The 13,110-nt window shown below is 31.7% G+C and overlaps 1 long non-coding RNA gene across 8 annotated transcripts; it reads left to right on the plus strand.

Annotated features, from left to right (window-relative positions):
* Positions 1-4,802: 4,802 nt before the first annotated feature.
* Positions 4,803-8,915, plus strand: LOC114278430 (uncharacterized). 8 transcript variants are annotated; one of them, XR_014337430.1, is made up of 9 exons: positions 4,803-4,925; positions 5,046-5,266; positions 6,340-6,377; positions 6,899-7,021; positions 7,184-7,271; positions 7,362-7,565; positions 7,671-7,723; positions 8,143-8,236; positions 8,535-8,915. It is a non-coding gene; the product is annotated as an uncharacterized LOC114278430 (long non-coding RNA). The 8 variants fall into 8 exon arrangements; XR_014337431.1 differs by having other exon boundaries at positions 8,538-8,915; XR_014337436.1 differs by lacking the exon at positions 7,671-7,723.
* The last annotated feature ends 4,195 nt before the right edge of the window (positions 8,916-13,110 follow it).

The following is a 13,110-nucleotide window of genomic DNA, read 5'->3' on the forward strand; positions in this document are numbered from 1 at the left end:
CCTCCACTACCGCTACTCTATCTCCTCTACCACTACCACAACTTCACCACTAATCTCATTCGCCATCACCACCACCACCACCACAACCAGTATTACCTCTTATCCACCACTTTCATCACTACTGCCGCTCCCTCTCCTCTACCACAAAAAATTAGTTCCTGATTTTTAGTAACAAAAAAAAAATAAGTCGCAGAAAAATATTTTTCATTGACCACAAAAAATTAACTTTATTTTAATGGAAAATATTTTTCATTAAAATATTACCCCTACTTTTACCAAATTAAAAAATAATAATAATTTTTTATTCATTAAAATAAAAATGAAACAAATAAATTTTCAACCTTAGTAACTTAAAAAAAAAAATCAAAAATCAAAAATCAAAAAAAAATTTCATCAACTACAAAAAAAAATTTATTTTAACAAATAAATTTTTTTTTTTAAAAAGAGCCGTTTTGTTGTTTAAATATTCATTTGTGATGGAAACCAAAAAAAAAAATATTCCCGCTCTATTTCCCCCACCGCCCCCCCCCCTTTTTTTTTCCATTCCTGCTCGGGTTCCCCCCTCCCCAATCTCTTGAACCAAAATCTCCAATCTCAAAAACCAAAAATCCCCTTCAACCAAAAATCCCTAATCTCTTCTTACGGTTCTCTCTCTCCGGCGTGCGGCAAATGACGGCATCGAGCAGTAGCGACATCGAGCAGCCTTCTCACCTTCCAAGTTCATACAAAACGTCGTGGTTTCATCTGAGTATGAGCAAGAAGAGGACCTATCGAGTGATGCAGAGGAACCCAGTTTCTCTCAAACTCTTTGTTGGAAACTTACCTTTCAATGTCGACAGTGCTACTCTTGCTGGGTTGTTCGAATGAGCTGGAAATGTGGAGATGGTTGAGGTATGAATTTATATTTTCGTCTATTTGTGAAATATATATATATATATATATATATATATATATATATATATATGGGTTTAGGGTTTAGTGAGATTTTAATTTTCTAGATAATGTTTTGTTTGATGTAAAATTTATGTTATTTGGTGTGAAGGGTTATTTTCATTTTCATATTTATTTATTTATTCTTGTGAACTTTTGTTAATTTTCAAGTTTTGCTTGTGAAAATTCTTTGACTGAAATATGAATTTCTGTGGGCTTCAGAATTGAGCTCAAATTTTATTCTTTGGGTTTGGTCTGTTACAAATCTATGAAATAGATATGGGTTTTTATTTTTTATATAATTGTAACAAGGTTTACAGAGATTTTAGTTTTGTAGATAATGTTTTGTTTAATGCAAAATTCAAATTATTTGGTGTGAAGGTTTTTTTTTTGGCCCCTTGTGAACTTCGATTCTTTTTCTAGTTTTGCTAGTTAAAATTCTGAAGATGAAATAAGAATTTCTGTGGGGTTCAGAGAATTGAGTTAAAATATTTTGTTCTTTGGGTTTTAATGTTGCAATGATTTTTGTGGAGAAAACAAAGAAAGGTAAAGAGAGATTCTTATGCGCAAATTTGAGCTGCTTTGGCAGGTTATATATGACGAGATAAGTGGAAGAAGCTGAGGGTTTGGCTTCGTGACGAGGAGGTTACCTTTTTGTCCTTTGAAATTTTTTAAAATAATCTTTAACATGATGTTCACATTTTGATTTGAGTTTAATTTGATTTGATTGTAGAAGTAAGCAAAGCAGGGCCTCTGGTTGAGTATGAGTGTAGAATTGCTTCAAGTGATCTTGTGGATGGGGATAGTAGTCAGGTAATATTGCAATCAATTCACTCTTCATGTTTGATTATAAGTTTCAAAGGAAAAGCTAGTAGTTTGTATGTCTCTCCCGAATTTTCTCCAACCTAGAAGGTTAGGTTTCTCATATTCGATCGGAATTTTAGGTGAAGTAGCTGTGTATCAATTAGTTATCATGAGCATACCACTACCTTTTGGTGTGCCATTCTGGATTTATAACTTATAAACATTAATTTGTCAATTGTTGTGGATTTATATATAGGAGTCTTTAATACAATTAAAAAAAAAAACAATAGTTAAACATTTTATCAATTTATACAATATATTCTTTAAGAAAATTAAAGAAAAATCAATGTTAAATATTTTCTTCTAGAATGTATGCTAAATTGCCAATATGATTTTTCATATTAATGAAAGGGTCTAGATCATCGTTTCTTCTTGTTTGTGATGTGTAATTTTAAATTTTTGAATGAGGTGAGTGGAAGTGAATGTATGTGGATGCATGTGGCTGTTATTACCAAAAATATAATTAGAAAAAAAAATAGAGAGTTACTTTAGACTAATTTATGATTCTTAGAACAATTACAATTAAACCAAAAAGAGAACAAAAAAAGGGGGGGGGGAAATTATTAATTAAAAATTTTAAATGTTCATTTCAAGATCAAAAGAATGTCTCAAAAAATATGAAATTACTTCTAAGAATAGGCCTTGAAGTACTTAGACATTTAAAATATCTCCCTGTCCAAAAAGTAAAAGACCAATGCTGTTTTCACCTATTTTACCATCATAAAACTAGAAAAAAGTGATATGTTTATTTAAATTATGATTTATTTGATTACTAACAGGTGATACAATCTTCAAGTGGGTAGTGATTTTTGCTGTAATTGTTATAAATTGTGTGAGTTAAAAGAGCACTCACAAGTCTTGATATTTGAGGGAGTGAAAAAGTAGAATATGATGTTATTTGAAATTTAATTTTTCTTTAACACTCCATGGACATTGATGTATAGTATTTGCATCTCCTTAATTGAAATGAAATCCTATTGTTGTAGTCAACTTAAAGATATTTCATAATTGTTATATGTGAGGAATCAACAAAAGATAGATCTTCTAAAACATAATTTGGATTTAAATTTAGTGTTAAAACTTTAACCAAGGGGTAATAAATAAGACTAAGCTTAAATTCATTAATCACCAAAGGTACATGACATTGTTTTTGAGGGGTTCAAATTTGTTGCAGTGTTGGTCATTTTGGCATATAACCCTTCTATTTTTTTAATATCCTAGAATAACCTCATGTTGAACAAATGCTTCAAATAAATGATTTAGAGTTGCTTGCTACCACATCTAGATGGTTCTAAATATGATCATGATTATTATTTGCTTGCTACTATATCTAGAGTTGCATGTGTGCATGCTTTGATGTAGTTTTCCATTTACTGTTGATATTAATGTGATTTCAAGCAAATTATGTTCTATGCATATTGATGGTTTACTATATTACTGTGATGGCCTTTCTATCACAGGGGGCGAGTATGGATCCCAACAACAAGTTCGATATAAATTAAATTGCTTGATAGTTAAATTTTCACACAACATATATATAATAAAATTCGAATATGATTAATACATAACTAGAAAGAAAGACAAAGGATTTTCCATTGTTAGCACGAAACTTGGCACACACGAATGCCTAGGCATAAGAGACTTGTGGGAGAAGACAAGACTTGAATCAGGTTCCTGGTTTGGGAGTTAGGGCCGGATTTCACTCTAGGCAAACTAATTTCTTAAGAAACTTAAAATTCGAGGTGTTAATGCCCCAAAATCACCAAACGACGCCCGAGTAGCATGAAACTTGGCACACACGACCGCCTAGGCATGAGAGACTTGTGAGAGAAGATGGGATTCAAATCAGGTTCCCGGTTTGAGAGTTAGAGCTAGATTTCACTCTTAAGAAACAAACTAATTTCTTAAGAAACTTAGAATTTGAGGTATTAATGCCCCAAAATCATCAAACGGCGTCGGAGTAGCACGAAACTTGGCACATAGGACTGCCTAGGCACGAGAGACTTGTGGGAGAAGACGGGACTCGAATCGGGTTCCCAGTTTAGGAGTTAGGGTCGGATTTCACTCTAGGCAAATTAATGTTTTAAAAAACTTAGAATTCGAGGTGTTAACGCCCCAAAATCACCAAACGGCATCGGAGTAGCATGAAACTTGGCACACACAACCGTCTAGGCATGAGAGACTTGTGGGAGAAGACGGGACTCAAATCAGGTTCCCGGTTTGGGAGTTAGAGCTGGATTTCACTCTTAAGAAACAAATTAGTTTTTTAAGAAATTTAGAATTTGATGTATTAATGCCCCAAAATCACCAAACGGCGCCAAAGTAGCACGAAACTTGGCACACACGACCGCCTAGGCACGAGAGACTTGTGGGAGAAGACGAGACTCGAATTGGATTCCTGGTTTGGGAGTTAGAGTCGGATTTCACTCTTAAGAAAGAAACTATACTACTACAAAATTAGATAAAAATCACACTTTGATAAAAAATAAATAAATAAATAAATAAAAAATCTCACTTTTATTGGAAGTGTGATAAAAAAAAATTATATTGATATTTTAATCACACTTAATTTGATTGAGTATGATAATATATATTTTTTATGTCACTTTTTAAATAAGTGTGATTATATATATATATATATATATTTTAATCACACCTTCTAATTAAAGTGTGATTATATATACACTACTACTTTTAATCACACTTTTTAAATTAGTGTGATTATATATATATATATATATATATATTTTTAATCACACGTTCTAGTTAAAGTGTGATTATTTATATATTTTTTAATCACACCTTTTAATTAAAAGTGTGATTATATATACACTACTATTTTTTAATCACACTTTTTAAATAAGTGTCATTATTTATATATTTTTTAATCACACTTTTAAATAAGTGTAATTATATAATTACACTCCCTAAATAGGTGTGATTGTATAAAATATTTTAATTTGATTTTTATATAAAATATACAATTCCCAAATTCCACTACAATAAAATTTGCCTATTACCACGTTTTTTACTAAAGTGAAATTTGCCTATTCTCTCTATCGTTTTTTCTCTCTGTCCTAGATTTAGGGTTTTCTCTGTGTCTCCTCTTGCTCCTTGAGAGATTCACCAAGGTTGATTTCCGATCACTTGTTCAGATCTAATTCTAAATCCATCAATTCTTGCATCAATTTGGTTGAAATTTCTTGATTTTTTTTTTGTTTTTCTTGATTTTGATTCTGGTGATTTTGCAGAGGAAGATGGTTCGGTTAAGTTGCACAAATCGGCGGGGTTACGAGACCGAGGAGTGAAAAAGGATCAAGATCATCGGGATCGAGACAGGGACTGGGACCAAGACCGAGACCGATTGAGTCGGAGCAAGAGAAAACCACCTGATGAATGATAGGCTTTTCTATTCCAAGAAAAGCCTGAACGGGATGGCGTTGGATGCGCTCTACCTGTTGAAGCTCCTCAGGTCTGGTTCTCCCATCGCTACCACCCCCTAGGCCCTCTCTCTCTCTCTCTCTCTCTCTCTCTCTCTCTCTCTCTCTCCAATAGATCTTTGATTTGGCCTCTCTTCAGTTGAATTTTGCTCTTTTTAATCTTTTCACTTCCTATTTTTGGTCTACTCTCTTTTTAATAGAATCTCATTCACTTTGATCTTTTTGCTTTTATAACTTCCAACTATTATCATCTAAAGAACATCTCTGGTATCAATGATTTACTAACATTTACAACTTTACTATATTGATCTATACTCAAACCCAGGTTCAATTGGGCAGACAAAGACATTGATGGTTGATCGGGATTTAAGCGCCAAATTTTGGTTATATTTGAGAATTTTCTATAATTTTTTTCATGTTAATGTATTTAGATTCAAAATCAGCTAAGAATCTATTTTCATAATTTTCATTTGGTCTCTAATATTTACATAAAATTGACTCCAATTGCAAGCTTAAATATCAGATTTGTTAATAGTATAAATCAAATTGGGATGTGTAATACTTCTTTGCTATAATCATGAAGGATGCTTGTTTTTGTTTGAGGGGAATTCAGATCCATCTAGTAATGCCAGTAGTTTTTATGAATTGAGATGTGTAATACTTCCAATTGAATCTTAAGTTTACCTACAAAATGAATCAATTCTTTTAGGGTTCTGATATTAGTTAACAATTGAGAGTCTGTTGTTGCCTCATTAAGTGGCTAATTGATGTTATGTTTTGTATGCCCTATGTGAAAATGGAACTTTGCTTCTCTTTGGAAAGATTGTGCTCTCTTTATTCAAGAAAATAAATAAATATTTTTTTGTTGTGGTATGTGCACTGTGTAAATGGGATCTATTCTTGGCTTCCATTTTATTAAATTTCTTTACTGTCTGCTTCATTACTCAAGATTTACATTAGATACTGAGTATTGAAAAAATTCATTTAAATGTCAAAAACAGTGAGTATTTTACATTAGATATTGAGTATTTTTGGTGTTATGTTTCTCGTTTATCTCTTTTTTAAATGTCAAGAATTCATTTTTTTATTCTTCTTCTAAATACAGGAACATGAGTTGATTATGGGTTTCAAAAACAGGACTTGGTAATGAATTTCCTCATCTAATCATTGCAGTCTTTATCTGTAAAATAAGTTCTTGTGATGCTTATACGGGTTAATTTTGAAAACTTTCAAACACTTTTGTGGATCAAAAACACAGATTTTGGTTTTCTTTAGTGTTCATAGAGTTAATACACATGCACAATATGAAGATTGATGTTTTTCTTAAGGTTAGATAGGTTGTTTAGGAAATTCTAGTTTTACATTAGATATTAAAAAATATGAATTGTTGGCTCTTTGTTGTCAGACTCTTGAATCTTTTGTCTTTTGTCTAGGGGATTACAGGTTTCTATTCACTATCTCATTCACATGATTAGTACATTTATATCATGTACCTAGCCTACATTTGTTTATTATCACCATCTCATTTTTGGATATGTTCATCTTCATCTCATTGTACATGTTCATGTTAGATAACTTGATACATGTTCATGTTTAACTCTTGTTACAGGGTGCTTCTATTACAAAAATGTGATCGCTTATCCATTGTCTGCATTTCTTTTTAGATTGGTGACCTTGGCTTATCAAAGGTAAAACAACACACTTCAGTGTCAGGGGGTGTTCGTGGAACCTTACCTTGGATGGCACCTGAACTTTTTAGTGGAAAGAGTAAAATGGTTACGGAAAAGGTAAGATTATTCTGAGCATAAACTTTAGAAATATTTAGTTTACATAATTGTACTTCATTCTCTCTCTAAGAGATTTTTAATTTCTTCTTTTAGTTTCTCTTGTGTATATTATTATTATTAATATTATTATTTCTTTTTCTTTTCTTTTTTTTTGCAATGTAGATTGATTTTTACTCATTTGGGATTGTCACGTGGGAATTGCTCACGGGACACGAATCTTATGCAGATATGTATTGTGCTTCTATAATAGGTATGCACTGATATATCTATCTAGTTTTGTAACACAAAGTATAAGAATTATACTCTGCTTTAGCACAACTAATGACATGGAAGACTGCAGTGGCCAATATACCATACAGTGGCGCTAAAGGAGGGATAGGATGCAATCCAGGGGAATTAAGCATGTCTGAGCTAGAATGACTCACCAGAGTTTTCACCCAGAAGATACACAATCTTATTGGAGTGCACATTGATGTTCCAGCACCTGATATGGGAACAAATCCACAAGTTTACAAAAGATCCACAATATCACAGAATTTTAATGGTTGTTTAAGTTAATATCTAATGTCGTTGAGTAGTTTCCATGTACATGCTTTCTAATGTTTGCTGGAATTTTAAACTGATTTTTGATTGTTGTGTGTTTAAACAGATGATTCATTTGATAATGATGCGGTGCTGATTCGTTTGAAACCAGAAAGATCCGTATACATTCATCAATTCCAAAACTAAAATTTTGGTTTTTAATGTTATCTGTAACATTTCTATGCAAATACATGTCTCTAAATTCCAAGTCACATTCTCATTTCAGTAGAACTCATATAACATATGGATTTCAAGTTTTTTCAATGAAAAATCACATAGGAGAATGTCTTGATTTGTATGATCTCTTTCGAGTTATATTTCATAGCAAGTTTATACATGTGTGTACATAATCAATATCAGAAATGCTTCGGATGATTCTTGTATGTGCAATAATATCTCCATGTTCCTAGTTGATTATGCTTATGTTTGATTGGAAGTTTTGGACACTTAATTTAGAGCAAGGATTACAAAATAGTAGATTGCAAGGACTTTCAATGTTAATTTTTTTGAATAATAACGTTAACCATTTATTTGTGAAGGAAGAGAAGATGCCACACAGGAAGTTTGAGCATCCCCTGCATAGGTCCCTTGGATTTCTCCCACGGAAGCGTGCTGCTCGTCACAGGGGAAAAGGTATACTTACTCGATTTCTTAAATACATACAAAGAGATGTTCTCCCCACAGGTACATCTCTGTTCGAGGAGCCGTGTCCATGACTAATTTGCATCTAATTAAGTGTAATATTTTGGTGTTTTAGTCTTACTATATGTATATTAAATACATACAAAGAGATTTAACAAATCTAATCCCTACATTTTGCTTTTTAAATTCGATATAAGTTTGAATCAAGGGTTGTAGATGTCCTTTGAATACTTGAATAAAATTATGTTTTCACACTTAGGCACATATACAATATTCTAATTACGTTTAGCAGGCAGTGAGAGAGAGCTTGCGAGCTTCCAAGAAAGAGTTCAATAAGATAGAAGACGATTTGAAGTCGCTTCAGAGCATTGGGCAGATAATCGGAGAAGTTCTCAGGCCTCTTGACAATGAGCGATGTAATTACTCATTTCTTTTGTTCTTTATTTCCATTTTTTTGGGGGGAGGGGGGGTTCTGGAAATTGTTTGTGAAATCATTTTAGCTCAGTTTAGAATCCGAAGTCTTGATACATGTCATGCAAAAAAAATACGAGCTCTAGTCTATTATGGGCTGCTTGTAAATGGAATAATTCATATTGTGCTCTTAATTATTAAACTGGTCGATTAATTTATTGTAATGAACTTAAACTTACTTTTTCTTAGTAAACTTTTCTATGATGGTTTGAACTTAAATGTGGTATTGATTGATTGCTTGTGGGTAATTTAGTGATTGTTACAGCAAGCAGTGAACCCAGATATATAGTTGGCTGCTTGCAGTAAAGTAGATATTAATCACACTTAAAATTTGTGATCTAAATGTTTATTATCACAAGTTTTATTAGTTATTAATCACACTTAAAAAATGTGATCTAAATGTTATTAATCACATTTAAAAGATGTGATCTAAATGTTATTAATCACACTTATAAGGTGTGATCTAAATGTTATAAAGCACACTTAAAAGATGTGATCTAAATGTTTTTAATCACATTTAAAAGGTATGATCTAAATGTTATTAATCACACTTATAAGATGTGATCTAAATGTTATTAAGCACACTTAAAAGGTATGATTAAAAATGACCACTTTCAATCACACTCTCAAAGATCACACTTTAATAAAACTTAAAAGGTGTGATTAAATAACATACATTACACAAAAAAAGTGTGATCTTTATCTGTTTTTTGTAGTAGTGCTAGTTTTTTAAGAAACTTAGAATTTGAGGTGTTAATGCCCCAAAATCATCAAACGGCGTCGGAGTAGCACGAAATTTGGCATACACGACCGTCTAGGCACGAGAGACTTGTAGGAGAAGACAGGACTCGAATCGGATTCCCGGTTTGAGAGTTAGAGCCGGATTTCACTCTTAAGAAACAAACTAGTTTCTTAAGAAACTTAGACTTTGAGGTGTTAATGCCCCAATATTACCAAACGACGTCGGAGTAGCACGAAACCTGGCACACATGACCGCCTAGGCATAAGAGACTTGTGGAAGAAGACGGGACTCAAATCAGGCTTCTGGTTTGGGAGTTAGAGCCGGATTTCACTCTTAAGAAACAAACTATAGTTTCTTAAGAAACTTGGAATTTGAGGTGTTAATGCCCCAAAATCCCCAAACGGCATCGGAGTATCACGAAACTTGGCACACACGATCGCCTAGGCATGAGAGACTTGTGAGAGAAGACGGGATTCATATCGGGTTCCTAGTTTGGGAGTTAGAGCCAGATTTCACTCTAGGCAAACCAGTTTCTTAAGAAACTTAGAATTCGAGGTGTTAAACCCCCACAATCACCAAACGGCATAGGAGTAGCACAAAACTTGGCACACACGACCGCCAAGGCACGAGAGACTTGTGAGAGAAGACGAGACTCGAATCGGATTCCTGGTTTGGGAGTTATGGTCGAATTTTACTCTAGACAAACTAGTTTCTCAAGAAATTTAGAATTTGAGGTGTTAACGCCCCAAAATCACCAAACGGCGTCGAAGTAGCATGAAACTTGGCACACACGACCGCCTTGGCACGAGAGACTTGTGGGAGAAGACGGGACTGGAATCGGGTTCCCGATTTGGGAGTTAGAGCCGGATTTCGGTCTAGGCAAAATTATTTACTTAATTATCTTTGTAATTGTATAGTAGTTAAATTTTTATGTTTTTTTGTAATTAATCTATTAAAACATAATTATATTGTCATTAATTATATTTATTTTTTATTTTCAAATATTTTTCGAGTAGGAGTTTGCTTCTTGTGGAATGCATGTCTGTGAAGAATGCGACTAATTTTTGTTTTTGTTACCCACAGAGAATGATAAGCAAAACTTGTAATTTTAGTTTATGTTATTTTGAATTATGAACAACATTATGTATTTAAACATTATATATGTATTATAGAACATTATGTAGTGGTGGTGATTTTGTTGATGTGTAGTTATGAATGCAAAAATATTTTTTCCATACAAGAATTTTTATATTACTATGTAATTATTGGTTTCTTTTTCAATTGTTTTTTCATTTAATACAGGTAATTTTAATATTTTTAATAATTTTATTATAGGTTTCTTCTTCCTTTTTTTTTTTTTTTTTTTTTGGTGACGGCACCATACCCTTGCAAAAAATATTAAAACCATTGGCGATAGTGGGCATGCCATTGAAAAAAAAAAAAAAAATTGCGATAGCAGTTTTTACCGTTTCAAATAAAACTTTTAGTGACGATAAGACGGTGTTGTCGCAAAAGGTCTAACTTTTTTGCATATTATATGCAAAAGTAAATTGCCGTCCCAAAAGGTAACAATTGCCGTCGCTAAAAAAAGGCGACGCCATGATGTCGTCGCTAAAAGGTTTTTGCAACGCCCTCTGTTGTGACCCCCCATTTACTGTCGCTAAAAATTATTTTCCATCGTTAAAATTCTTTTGAGACGGCATTAAGAGTATTAGCGACGGCACCGTGCCGTCATAAAAAATTGAAATTTTTATAGTGTAATGTACATATATAGCATCGAAAATTGAAAACAATAGTAAAATGGAATACTTTAGTTTGAAAGTTTGTTAAAATAATGAATTAAGGAACCACCATGGGATGGCTCCCAAACGTGTGGAACGACTTTTCATTTGATTAATTGGCTTCTTGTGATGTTTGCAATTTGCGCCCATCAATGTACGGTCATGAGTAAAGTTTTGAAAGTACTAAAGTCTTAGATGCTTCTATCCGAAAGATTAGACCAGACATGGTCAGATATGGGATGCATTTTATCATTTTTCCTTTTCGAAATTGATATCTCGAAACTGACCTTTTAAGTGCATTAAGACTTATTTTGAGAAGTACGTTTAGAATTATTTTTTAATTTTTAATTTTTTTTTTTTGTTTTTATAAAAAAGTTTAAAAATTTTAAAAATAATTTTTAATTATTTTTTCAAAATATCTTTAAGATGAAAAAGCCTGGATGATCAAGTACAAAAGAGAAGTGATTGGTAGTTCTAAATTTGGAGTACTAAATCAGTTTAATGAGCTGATTTAAAAAAAATAGAATGTCAAAACATCCTATCATGTGGAACCTACCTCTACATTAGAGTTATTAGAACTCTTAGTTTAGAGATCTGAGACATTTTTTAGTACAAAATTTATTTGTTTAACTTGTGATGACGCAAAAAAATGAGAAATGTTAAAATTCATATTTTTAGATTTATTTATCAAAATGTAGAAGTTTAACTTTTGTTATGATTTCCTTGCATGGAAAAAATTACAGCGCGATATAACATATATCATATATATAAGGGGACTTTAGGTTTAATAGGTGAATTTATTGTTTAATAGGTTATGTGATAATTAACAGTATTTTTCATCAAATACTATTAAAAAATATCACTAATTGTTAATTTTTAATGACAGTTTGAAAATTTTATCACAAAAAACGTCACTAATTATAAGTTTTAGTGATGGTTTAAAATAATCATCACAAAAAAGTCACTAATTTACAACTTTCAACGATAATTTAAAAAATTCGTCACATAAAAAGTCATTAATTGTAAGTTTTAGCAACAATTTTAATACCAAAATAAGCCTTAAGTCCCATCAAATGGGGTAGCAACAATTTTAATAATCGTGACAAAAAAAGTCACTAATTGTCAATTTTTAGTGACATGCAAAAAAAGTGTGATAATTTTTTTTTGAAAAATGCTTGGGAGCACTAATTAGTGCTCCCACTAATTAGGTGGCAGTGGGTCCCGTCATTAATGATGTGATGTTTTGGTCTTGGAGTTGTATTTTTTTTTTTTTTACTTTTTTAATGCATTAGTGCTATTAGTGGTGATATTTTTAGTGGGATGAATCATTGTTGTTCTTTTTTTTTTTAACGATAATTTTAGTAGAACTAACTTTTAATATGACTTAATGGGAATTAAGTGCAACTGTTATAACATTTTGGTAGTTTACTCATGATTTTAAGGGCAAAATCATAAGTTTGTTCAACTCATTGAGTTAACCTCAATCAATTCAGTGACAATTTTTTGTCAAAAAAATTAACGGTATTATCAATTATGCCAAATTGATACAAAATCTAAAATTAAAGGTCAAAATTGAGCCACTTGAAAATGTAAAGATCACAATAACATAAGAGATAAAACATAAAAATTACTGGTATAATTTCTTAAAATTTATATTTTTAAAAAGTACTCAATGAGATCTATCAAATAATATCTCAATTGAATATTACATTATATAAAATGAGAAATATTTAAAACTTCACTTTTTTGGATTTGATAGTACGAAAAGTTCACTTTTGAAATTTCACATTTTTTATTTATTTATTATAAATGTATGCATATTTTACTTAATTTTTGAATTGAAATTTAAAAAATTTTTGAATTTATAATTT

Source organism: Camellia sinensis, chromosome 8, assembly GCF_055761805.1.
Source record: "Camellia sinensis isolate YWXY chromosome 8, ASM5576180v1, whole genome shotgun sequence".
NCBI lineage: Eukaryota > Viridiplantae > Streptophyta > Magnoliopsida > Ericales > Theaceae > Camellia > Camellia sinensis.